Below are 12,940 nucleotides of genomic sequence, written 5' to 3'. Positions count from 1 at the left end.
CTGTGGTCATAATACAGGGAACAATGATAATAAAACAAAAGGCACACATAGAGAATTTCAAAAGAAGTGTAACTTAGAAAGCTAAGGGGTAACATGTTCAGCCTCAATGAGAATAAGTTTACCAAGTCTTTTCCCTTCCCACCTATTTTTCTAGGGCAAGAAGGTGCGAGCAGTAAGGAATTGGAGGGCTGGAACTGTTGGAGGAGAAAGAGGCAACCATGAAGAGCCCCAGAGCAAAAGAAGAGTGAGTTTAGGGACAAATAACAAACTTAAGACAACTTAACTCTGCCTTGAGTTAGTTATTACTTTTCTCAAAGGACTATCTGATTGATGAGATCAGGCAGAAATGTGAATGTCATCAGTCAATGACGTACAGGAGGATTGGGGGTGCTTTGGGAGATACAACCACCAGTAGTGAAGAATGCAAGATTAGGCAAAGAGATAATCTAACCCAAAATATGGTTCCAACTGAGTCTCAGCCAACCCTATAGGAGCAGAAGCTCTGGTTCTGGGTGAGTCCCACTGAGGCGAGGGGCTAGGGGAGGCAATTCCCTTGCAGTGCAGGACAATTCCCAGTGAGGAGCACGGCTTTCGGTTGGGGGTTGGAGGAAGCATAGGTCCTGAAGAGGGGATCCGGGTAGAGTACCACATCCATTATCATTCCTATCCACAGTGTACAGATGAATAAACTGAAGCTTGCAGAGGTTAACTCATCCACAGGGAGTAGAATCCAGTCTCCCCAAATTTTTCTCTGCAGAGGTGCAAACTAATAGACACAAAGTCACTGGAAGAAAACTGGAATGATTAGAAGGCAGAACACAAAAGAGCGTTTAAAGGCATTCATAATTCTGAAGAAAGAATAAGCCAATCAAAAGAGGTATTGGTGACTCATGAAAGCATGAGAAAATAAAATTCGAGGTAAACATAAATATTAGAGAAAGTACCCCTAGAAATAGACGATTCATGCAAGGACTTTGAATAATTCTTTCCTCTTTGGAAAAAAATATTCTTTTCCTAGAACAGTCACATCAAGATTAACTTAAGCCGTCAAGCAACGGCCTTTGTTTGCTCGCCAAGAAGGCTGATCTTACCAGTAAGAGCATATCTAATTAATGTGGTAGTGATGTCTCAGAATAAAGCGGCTCCTGACTTTGCTTTTAGCTCCCCAAAAGCTTAAATGACTATTGAAGATGATATTATGCAGTGGTTGTATGTACTTGGTTACCCCAAGCCTACCCCTAAAATACGGATGCTGTCTTAGTTAGAGATGAGCTAAAAGAGAAGCTGAGCATGCAAGTCAAAGGGTTAATTCCAGGGATGTAACACATTTACCAATGTCACATGTACCTAACATTATTCTTACTTGTGACCAGGCGTTAGACTTGCTTTTCTTTCTTTTTTTTTTTTTTTTTTTACTATAGTTGTCACCATTGTCATTACCTATGATGACTTGGAGGCTAGGCCGGGCTGTTTTTTCTGCATGAAGCAACATTCCAGTGAGGCTCTCAGTGTCTCTCTGGGACAACCGATTAAACAACAGTTTAAGGATCAGGAGATCATTCTGAGTCCTCCTCAGAATCTAATTAGTCCATCAACATCTGCTTCCCTAACCTCAGAGCTGAAATAAAGAGGGAGCTTAAATGGCAATTTCTCTGGGCACAAACCTTAGAAGATTGACTCATCTACCATGACGTACGATACCAACCAGCCAAAAGATGCCCCATGACCTGGGAATGAATGAGGAACATCACAACTTATAATTAAACAACGATGGGGCTCCAGAAGGAAGGGTCAATCCAGACCTCCCCTCTAGCACTACTGGGACTGGATGGAACCCATGGTTATATTGCTAAGGGAAAAGGCAATTAAACAAGAAAGCACTGGTCATGCTAGTTCCTGGGACAAGCATTTCTAGGACGCAGGAGGCTTATGTAAGGTGAATAAATAATTCTTCCTAGGTCTATTCACTACCCAGACTTTCTGCTAGTATTTATTAAGCATCTTCTGTGCAGCTGGCACAGAACATGTTAGAACATAAAGAAAAGTAAGATACAGTTCCCCCTTCGAAGGGTAGGCTGGGAATTGATGGTCGTTTACTCTGCATTCATCCTGCCCTCTGTCTTCAGGATAGAACCCTGTTTTTCTTCAGGTGTTCACTCGACCCCTAGCTTCAGTGGTGGGCCTTACTGGCCTAGGAAAGATCTTCATTACCACTGATTGGCAGTAGAATGGGCATCTGACCCAGTCTGGACCTGTGAGACATAAAGAGAGGTTTACTGGGGCCACAGCCTTGGTTTGATGCCATCCCTGTGGCATTCCTATCTGTGAAACAACAGATAGGAAATTCTAGGCCTTTTTTTCTTTTTCTTTTTTTGCCACACCGCACAGCTTGTGGGATCTTAGTTCCCTGACCAGAGATTGAACCCATGCCCCCTGCAATGGAAGCGTGGAGACCTAACCACTGGATTGCCAGGGAATTCCCAGTCTTTTTTTTTTTTTTAATCTCGGCCTTAAAGTGAACACTATGGAACCCCTCACCAATTACCCCCAATTACACCACACTATTTTCATTGCCCCATACATGGGCTAACAAATCCACTTTGTAGTCCAAGCCAGTCTGAGCTGGCTTCTCTTACTTGCAACCTAGAGAATCCTAATTGGTAAAAAGCTGACAGTCCAAATTTAGCTCCCTTGGAGTGGTATTTTCTAAAAGCAAGCCATAGGATAAAGTACTTTGCTGGAACTCAATTGCATATTTCTCAAAGATGGGACTGGGTCTTACGTTTCTTTGTATCTCTGGCACCCTGCAAACACTAAGTGCTGAATCTTTCATGCAATTCAGATAAGGTGATGTATAAATAAGTTCTCTGATAGAGGAAATTGCTATTCAAATAAAATAATAAAGGAACTAAATAATAAAATAAATAAAATAATAAAGGAACTAAAGCACGAATACAAACTTTTCGTAATAATAGGTAACATTTCTTGGGCACTTAATATGAGTCAGGCACTGTTCTTTGTGTAATTGCTTTGAGTAATTTGCATGTGTTTTATTTCATCCTCACCACAATAGCCAGGAACTGTTATATCCACAGTTTACAGACAAAGAAGGTGAGGCCCAACACACCTACTCAGATACTTATAAGAAAGTTTGCTTAAGATGAAAATTCTCAGTAGTTAACTAATGACTAATAAAAAGAAAACCTTAAAGTCTCCATACTTCAACCAATAGGACTTACCTAAGCCAGTTCATAACAGGATTGTGTTTCATCTTCTTGACAGGATGAGAGGTTGAAAAATATAGATTTGCTTAGTTTTTTACAACACTTTAATATGCTATGTTGATTTATAGATTCTTGGAAACCCTTTTTTTTCATTTTGCTGCAGTCTAAAAGTTATTGTAGAAGCATTTGATAATCCATGCTATTACTGCAATCTGTTAGCTGTACTGTCTTACTAAAATGCAACTTCTTGGACTTCCCTGGTGGCGCAGTGGTTAAGAATCCGCCTGCCAATGCAGGGGACACGGGTTCGATCCCTGGTCCAGGAAGATCGCACGTGCTGCAGAGCAACTAAGCCTGTGTGCCACAACTACTGAGCCTGCACGCCGAGAACCCGGGCTCCGCAACAAGAGAAGCCACTGTGATGAGAAGCCCGCGCACCGCAAAGAAGAGTAGCCCCTGCTTGCCACAACTGGAGAAAGCCCTTGCACAGCAACGAAGACCCAATGCAGCCAAAAATAAATAAATAAATAAAATTTAAAAAGAAAAAAGCATCTCCTTGTTAACCTAGACGTACCAGGCCATGTATCTTTGAGCCAAAATCCCCAAAATTCTGTTCCATGTCTTTATCTTAAAATCTGTAAGTATCCAATGGGTAGTGTTTGCTGTTATTTCTTTCAATAAATATTTTTTTGGGGAGCCATCACATACAGGCAGTTTTCCAGACACTGAGGAAACATCAATAAACAAAATAGATATACAGTTGACCCTTGAACAACACAGGTTTGAATTGCATGGGTCCACTTATAGGTGGAGTTTTTCCAATAAATTAGTACCTATATTTTCATTTTACAGATCTTTAAATCAGCTAAATATGGGGGAAAGTTTGTGTTCTATTAGAGATCACAGTATGAGGAATCAAAAAAGTTAGGGCTTGAGTTCTGAGTGGTGAAAAATAAAAGATAAAGCATTCCCGTGAACAACTCATGTGAAGGGAAGAAACTGAATTGGAGGTTGAAAATGGGGAAGACGTGTTTTGAGGTTACTTCAGTGATCCAGGTAGGAGGTGATGTTGACTGGACTATGGTGATGGTATGGAACATGGAAAAGAATGGAGAGATTCAAAATATATTTTAGAGATAGAAAATGATAGGAAATAATTTTTCTCTGCTAAGACTCCTTGCTTTCTCATTTTGACTTTATGTTTAACAGCCCAGGGGCAGCATTAAAAAATTAATGAACTGAGAGTTAGAAGACCCCAAATCCGAGGTTAAGTCAGTTAAGTAGGATGTGACTTTGGACAAGTCCTTTGCCTTTTCAGACCTTCACTTCTCATCTCTATAACACAAGGGGGGAGTCAGGGTATCTCTACTTTTTCCTTTAAGCACTGTCATTCTATGGAGCCTGAACAGAGGAAACTACCATATCAAAATATTTGAATGGGATAAGTGTCCCCGACTCAATTAAGGAAATAAAGAATGAAAACTCAGAAGATTTTGCCATAGTATAGTCGCTTTGTGAATAGTGCAGGTAAAATAACACCCAGTGGCATAAGAAGGGCTGGAACCTTTTGATTATGATTTCATAATGATAGTTTATTTAACGCAAGTATCTGAAAAATGACCCAGATGGCATATGTGCTACATTGTCAATATGACTCACTCTGATTTGGACTCAGACAGACTCTTCTACATTAAATATGTTCCTCCAAATGTAACAAATAAACTGAGATGCAGGGAAGGTACCCAAGAAATATTGGACAAGGTGAACTTCACAGGCACTTTATCGTAACACTGTTCACTATAGCAGCATTTCCCAAAAGTTGTATTTAGATGCTTTAACTTGATACATGGACAAACATGTATTTTTAGTAGTTATTTCCCCTGACTTTGTGTTTTATTTACAGAAATATCCATTAGCTTAATGTTCCCTGGCCCCTCTCTGCTCCCTTACTCATTCCTGCCTGATTGGTGAGTTTGGAGAAAAAACTAAGTATGGAAGCTCAGTCTTTCTCTCGTTACTGTTTGAATCTGTCTCCTTCAGAGAGGACAACTTCTGTGCTGTCCTTGGCTATGAGGAAAATGGGGCCACACTGCAGGTCAAGTCTGTCGGTGGATGTGTCTATGCAACCCTGGGGTCCACTCTAAGGGAGCCCGTAATCATTCAGCTCCTAAGCAACATCCCCAGTGCAGCCTTTATTAGTAATGAACCTCATATTTTGAGCTCTTTTTTCCTGATTTTTGTCTACCTTTCAGGTGGCGCTAAACTTGAGTAAGAAAGATGACATTTATTGAGTCGCCTCAAATTCCAACACTCACATCCATCTTAATAGATATTGGAAAAAATATATGGCCCATTAATGAAACCTTATATTTCCACAGATATTATTGCCTAATATGAATATCATTCTTTTAAGGGGGTCACTTTAATGTTGATTAAACAAAAATATTAAGAAAACAATAATATAAATGATACGAAATTATAAACTTAGCAAATTTGTAGAAAAAAATTTAGGAATTATGTGACTGACAAAAGTTTGGGAATTATTGTACCAAAGAGCAGAATGTGATATAAAGCATGTCTTGGTCCCATTCAGGAGCTTCATCAGACCAAAAAGACTGTCAATTCAGGAGAAAGGCTTGTACTTGATGAAACCTTATATAATACAAGAGAAGTATGGAATAGCAGTACCGTAAGTTAAATTGGAAATACCAGTGTGAAATAATAACCTTAATAAGTATGTTTTCAGCTCTCAGTGACCCAGTAGCAACAGGAATGCATTCTTGCTCCCCACACATTTCCATGTGCATCCCCAGAGCCCAGCTCCTGGTCTTTAGAATTATTTCCTATTACAAGAAAACAGAATCCTTTGGAAGGTAGCTAATTTCATGATTTATGATGGAAAAAAAAAATTTCAGAACATCTCTCCAACATCCTATTGTTGCCAAAAAAGCAAAAGAGTTTTCAAGAATATTAGGGGCAGTGTATAAAGGATAAAGGAGTCAACATAAAGGGCCCCCCAGTGACCATACGGTGACAGTTTTTTAAATAAAATTACTATTATACAAATAGAGCAGATATAACACACACACACACACACACACACACAAGTCAAATGTTTGCCCAGATCAAAAAATAGAACTTTGCCACCTATTCCATAAGCTCCTACCATGAGCCTCATTCTGATCACACCCCCTTCCCCTTCCTCATCTCCTCACTTTTATAATAATAACTTTCTTGTTTCTTGTTTTTTTGATTTTATCACCCAAATGTGCATCCTTAAACACTATAGTTTACTCTTGCCCATTCAAAAGAAGATGCATCTCTTAGGATGAAGTTACAATTTGAGCATCAAAAGCACCGTCACCATCATCATCACCATCACCATCACCATCATAATCATCATCATGGTTTACAGGACAAGATGAGTTTTGTGAAAGACCATGAATTCAAAATGACTCAAAATAGAAAAGTTATTATGAAGTTTGCCCAAAAGATTACTGTAATAGAATGTAGTGACTATAATAGATCATGTTTATTTTTTATTGATTTTAATAATTAAGAGGGTTTGATATTTCTTCTATGAATCTTGTATGTTTATAAAGCACAGTCATATGTCTACTTTATCTGTTAAGAATCAACACTGGACAGTGTAAGTCAAAAAGCCCCAGAAAATGTATATGCCAAGAACAAGAAGGACTATTCAGTTTGGGTGGGCACCCACAATAACCAACCAGAAAGGGGGTTCCACAGTGTTTGCCAGATGACCTACAGAGGAACACTAACTACACAGACTTAATCTCTCAACCCCTAGGAGATTAAATCTCAATGCTAATAAGGGAGATGTAACTTTTTAATGCTAAGAGACAAAAATCAATATTTGAATACGACAAGATAATAGGTTATATATAACAATGGCCAAGTGATTTTTTTTTAATCAAAGATAAATACTAGGTTGCAAAATTAAAACCCTAGGCATAAGATAAGGCCTGAAATAGCCGCACTGGAATTAACAGGTGTAATTTAACTATAGAAAATTATAGTTAATTTTTATAGTTAAGCTTTCATAGAAAAGCTTAATATAGAAAGGTAGTTTGGGTTAGAATCACCTTGAGAGAAACAAACAAGTATAATCAAGAATTAGTCAGTCAATAAACCAAAGTTCTGCAATCTAGGCAATTCTGATAAGGTAATCTTTTCTTCAGGATCTGCTAAGAATTTTATGACCCAAGGAAAGGAATAAAATTAATAATGCTGAAACTCTGAGGGTATCTAAAAACACATATAGAAAAACAAGAAGAGAAATAAGAAAGACATTAAACCTATGATATTGATGTTTTAGAGGAAATTTAAGTGAAACTATAACAATAAGTTCTGTAGCCTTTGTTTTATATGTTTGTGAATTATGGTTTCGAAGTGTTTAAAAGGATCAGCTGTTCTAAATATATAATTACAGTTAGTTTAAACTGTTTAAAATGATATGCTTAATAAATCTGTAATCAATATTTAAAGGCCTCGAGAAAAAATTCATTTTCAGTTTGGGGTATTAGATTCATGAGTTTAATAAATTGAACATTAAACAAAGAACAAATGATTCTGTGTATTCCTTTCCATGGGAGAACCTTTTGGATTTAAATGATCTGTCAAAAACAAAACAAAACAAAAGAAATGATCTGTCAATAAAGACCTAGAGAGAAGGTGGTCTTACATTGTGTTAATTATCTATCCCTATGTAACTAATGTTCCCCAAACTTACTGGCTTAAAACAACATTTATTATCTCAAAGTTCAGCATCCCACAGGCCAGAGATCTGGGCAGGGCTTAACTGGGTGGCTGTGGCCCCAGGTCCCTCACAAGGCTGAAATTAAGAGGTCAACTCTGGTTGAGTCTCAAGCTCACCTAGGGAAGGGGCCTCTTCCAAGCTCACACACGTGGTTGTCGGCAGGATTTAGTTCCTAGTGGTTGCTGGACTGAGGACCTCCATTCCTCCTTGGCTGTTGGCCAGGAGCCACCCTCTGTTCGTGGCCATGTGACCTCTATAACGCAGCTCACAGCATGGTAGCTGGCTTCATCAGGTGAGAAAGCAAGAAAAGCCTGAGAAAGAGTCATAGTCTTTTATAATCTATTCTCAGAGATGGCATCCCATCATTTTTGCCATAGCCTACTGTTTGAAGCAAATCACTCAGTCCAGTTCACACTCAAGGGGATGGTTGCACAGGATGATTACCAGAAGGTGGGGATCATTGGGAGCCATTTTAGAAGCTGTCTACATGTGAAATTTCCCAAGGCACTGGCCCATACGGCAATACACTGAGGGCCATGTGTGTGCAACCAAATGTCATGTCTCTGCAAACACCAAATCACCAATCATTTACTGAGCACCTTCTAGGCACCAGGCTTTGTAGGAGATGCTGGGGATACAGTGATAGATGAGGCACACTTCCTGCCCTTAAGGAGCTCATAGCTCAATGAAAGAGACCCACAATTCAAGGAGAGTTAGCCACTCTCTCTTCTCTTCCTCTCCTATGGCAAACATAATTTTATTTTGCAAATATTTATTTAAATCTCTGGTTCCCTGTGAGACTATAATGTCCCAGAGAGAAGCTACTATGTCTGTTTCATCTTCTGGCTCCTCGTGTCTTGCACATGGCCTGACTCATAGGAGGCTTTCAACAGCATAACACTTTGAACCTAAAAAGCAGCCATGGTCAATAATCTACTAGCCATTCACACCTAAATGTGAATTAACGGCCTCAGTCTTCTGAGAATTAATCATTAATAGGGAAAGAAGGACTTGGGAGCTGGACAAAAGTGATGCTAAGGGAAATGTACAAAGAGGAATCTCGTCATGTTAAAGGAGATACAGGTTGACTCTAATTTTGTCAAGGCCTGATTTAACTTCCCCCTCCTACTTCCTTCCCCCACTCTCCCACCCCCAAGCAATGAGGAAGTTCTACCGTATTATGGTTGCAAGTCTTCTCTTCTCTGGGCTGTACTCGTTCTTTAACACAGGCAGTAATTATTTGCCACAATCTGACACTGACATAACTCCATTTCTCTCTCACATAATTGCAGGAATGCAAACTCTCTATAATTACTGTGGTTAATTAGAAAATGAGGAGACGCAACTAATGAGGACAGGTGATAAAAACAACTGTGAACATTTCTTTCAAATTTACCTTTAGCATAAAATTCACTCAGCTTAAGCTCTAGTGAACCACAGAAGTTTTTTATAAATGTCACCGGCACAGGTCTAAATGAATATTTTACCACAGCGATTCATGTTTTCAGAAGACTTAGAATAAGAACAACATCTTCTCTATAAATGTAAGCTTAATTCATGTCTTTGGAAAGGTAAATTATGTGGATTTCAAAAATATTTTAAATATGCAACATTCTCCTCAAGAGGAATCTTACCTGGAAAAAAATAAAGGAACCAAAGTAAAAACAGAAAAATCGTAGAGTTATTCTAGGGGCAAAGGTTTCAGGAGTATGGACTCTTGCCCTCCTCACCCCACAGAATCCCCTGGACAGGAAGGAAAGGGAAGATAAGTCATTTCAAACCACAAGCGTCTTCCAAGAAGGGTTGGGTGTGTGAAAGAGAACCCCTGGACCTGCAGACCTTGGCCTGTGGAGAAGCAGATAGGCGTTGAGGCTAAGCCGTGTTTGGGAACAGGGGCCATGAAGATGAGTCACTCTACCCAATAGATTAATAAAAACAGAGGGTGAACTAGAAAAGAAAGGAAGGACCAGCAGGATGGTGGCAAGTGGCCAGCACAGTCAGCAAAGGTAGTCTTGCTGAGTTAGGTTGCCTCATTACAATCATAAAAGGTCAGCCCCCGTTTTCATACAGCTTGTTCCTTTCACAAAGGCATAGTGAGGCAAGACATTTGTGAGGGCCACAGCAAGGGCCTGCAGGTGTATAGTCTGGGTGAACGTGGCACCCAATGGAAAGGAATATCCTGTGTGGGACTGAAATCGAGCAGGACCCTGTGGGGCTCCTGGGCATGGAAGCCTTTCCGTGTCCCCCATTTCTTGTTTGTAAGGAATAGTTTCCAGCCTCCATGACCTTCCCTGAGATCCAAAGGGCAGATTCCAACAGTTGCTAATCAGGGAAGGGAGGGAGATGCAGAGACACGGGCGGAGCCACCAAGAAACAATAGTGCAGCCTTGGAACAGGATCCTGGTTCCACCTCAAGGGATACACAACATAACAATATCTTTAAGCTCTTCTGCAGATCTAAAACCTCCACCAACTGGAAGATGTCCCAGAGAGAAGGTCACAGTTTGACAACCTCGAGAAACTCATCAGGACTACCTGAGGCCACATTAAAGGAACCAGAGAAGTTCATCAGGAGGCAGGATTAAAAGAGTGCAGGCCCTGCACACACTCTGATCCCTATCAGCAACTCCGCCCTTGAAGCTTTGCTATAAAACTCCTTACCAGGGACTTCCCTGGTGGCCCAGTGGTTAAGAATCCACCTGCCAATGCAGGGTACATGGGTTCGAGCCCTGGTCCGGGAATATCCCACATGCCGCGGAGCAACGAAGCCCGTGCGCTGCAACTACTGAGCCTGCGAGCCACAACTACTGAGCCCACGTGCCTAGAGCCTGTGCTTCACAACAAGAGAAGCCACCGCAATGAGAAGCCCGCGCACCGCAATGAAGAGTAGCCCCTGCTCACCGCAACTAGAGAAAGCCTATGCACAGCAACGAAGACCCAACGCAGCCAACAATAAATAAATAAATATAAATTTATATTAAGAAACTCCTTACCAAATCTCCCCAGGTTGGGACACAGAGTTTTGAGAGGCACAAACCCACTGTGGCCCCCTTTGCCTAGCAAAGCAGTAAAGCTGCTCGTTTCTACGTCACCCAGAACTCTTGTTTCGAAGAGTTCATTCGGCACTGGTGCAGAGAGGCTGAGTTTTTGGCATCAGGACTAAGAGGTGATCCCTAAACTGAATTAATTCAATTGTTAGGACGATTCAAGGTGTTAGTAAATGTGGAGTGCTAAGAACAGTGTCTTGTGATGAATTGGGAGATTGGGATTGACATATGTACACTAATATGTATGAAATGGATAACTAATAAGAACCTGCTGTATAAAAAAATAAATAAAATTCTAAAATTAAAAAAAAGTATTATTATAATAATGAAAATTAAAATTTTAAAAGAAAAATAAAAGAACAGTGTCTTGCACACAGTACAGCTGATATGTACTTGTTAAAATAAACAAGTAAATTAACTCTGCAATACAGCTGACCTGGGCCAGCACACGAACCAAAAGTCACTGGAGGAAGTAGCAGAGGAGGTAACTGCATCCTCCCCGAGCTGTAAGGCCAGATTCACTCATTATGCTGACCAGAGGCCCAAGATTATAATCTCATTAATGCGAAATACTAAGTGTATTTTCATCTTTGAATCCCCTACTTATTAATTTTTTATTAAATAGAAGCATGATTTAAAAGAGTACACATAACAAACAAAAGAAGAGTACACACAAAAGTCTATGAAACCAAACAGGAAAAAATAGCTACTAAGACTATACAAATACACTGTGATATTATATTATATATAATGTCTTTTATGTATAATATTTTTTAAATCTCAAAATAAGAAAGAGATTAATGCTTAGACTTTAGCTTCCTGGAATCTGATCTTGCTGGAATATAAATGAATGGATAGATAGTGTGCCTTCTGAAAACATGTATTCATTGAAAATTTTTTGAGTTTTCAAAGGATATAGCATTATTTTTATTTTGACCACAGCATCACTGTGATACTTTCTAACCCTCTTATTTGTCTCTAGCTCTGAAGGAATTCTCATCGTCTTAGGCGTCCTGGTTGGCTAACCTTGCCCTAAACCTACCCCTGACACTGCCCAACCCACTGGTAATGCTTGTAGTACACAAATCAGAAAGCGGATTTTTGTGCAAACTTATCTCCACTAGTAAGCAAAGAACTCAGGAAAGTTTTGTATACAGTTAAGTAGGTCACAAGCAATATTTCTGCATACAAAGGACAGTAAGTAGACCCTACATCTCTACCTTCAAAATATATCCACAATCTGACCATCTTTACCCCTTCTGCTGGACCCGCCCTGGCCTAGGCCACCATTAGCCGTCACCAGGCTTACTGCAGTGGTCTCCTAACTGGCCTCCCACTTTCACTTTTGCCCCGTAGCATCTTCCCTCAACACAGCAGCCAGAGTAGCTTGTTAAAACGTAAATTAGATGGTGACCCTCTGCTGCTCCAAACATTTGTATCAGTCGGCATCCAATCAGGAAACCAGAAACCACTCTAGATATCTCAGAGAGAGAGGCTACGGATTATAAGGAATTGATGACAAAGAGGAGTAACTGCAGGAAGCCACTGCCACCCTCAGGCTGGAGGAACAGAGGGAATATGGCGTGACATGGAACCTGCAATCAGAGCCACTGAAGGGACCATGGCTGGAAGGAGCTGCCTGAGCCAGAGTCCCCAGCTGCCGTTGGTTTTAGGGCAGCTGCCACATGGGAAAGGCCGCCAGGACCCTCAGCTGGAAAAACAAGAAAGGCTCTTCCTTCTTCCCTTCTTACAGTCCTGCCAGCACCTCCCAGGGCAGAACCTAAGAGGACGCCAGCGGGAAAGGGACTCTGGGAAGTGTAGTTTGCAGGTCCCCTGCCCCAGCAGTAAGAGGAGGGAGCTGAAGGAGAGGGTGAGGGGTTTCAGAAAAC

This window comes from Delphinus delphis, chromosome 3 (genome assembly GCF_949987515.2).
Source record: "Delphinus delphis chromosome 3, mDelDel1.2, whole genome shotgun sequence".
NCBI classification, from domain to species: domain Eukaryota; kingdom Metazoa; phylum Chordata; class Mammalia; order Artiodactyla; family Delphinidae; genus Delphinus; species Delphinus delphis.
Note: the sequence above shows the minus strand (reverse complement) of the source record.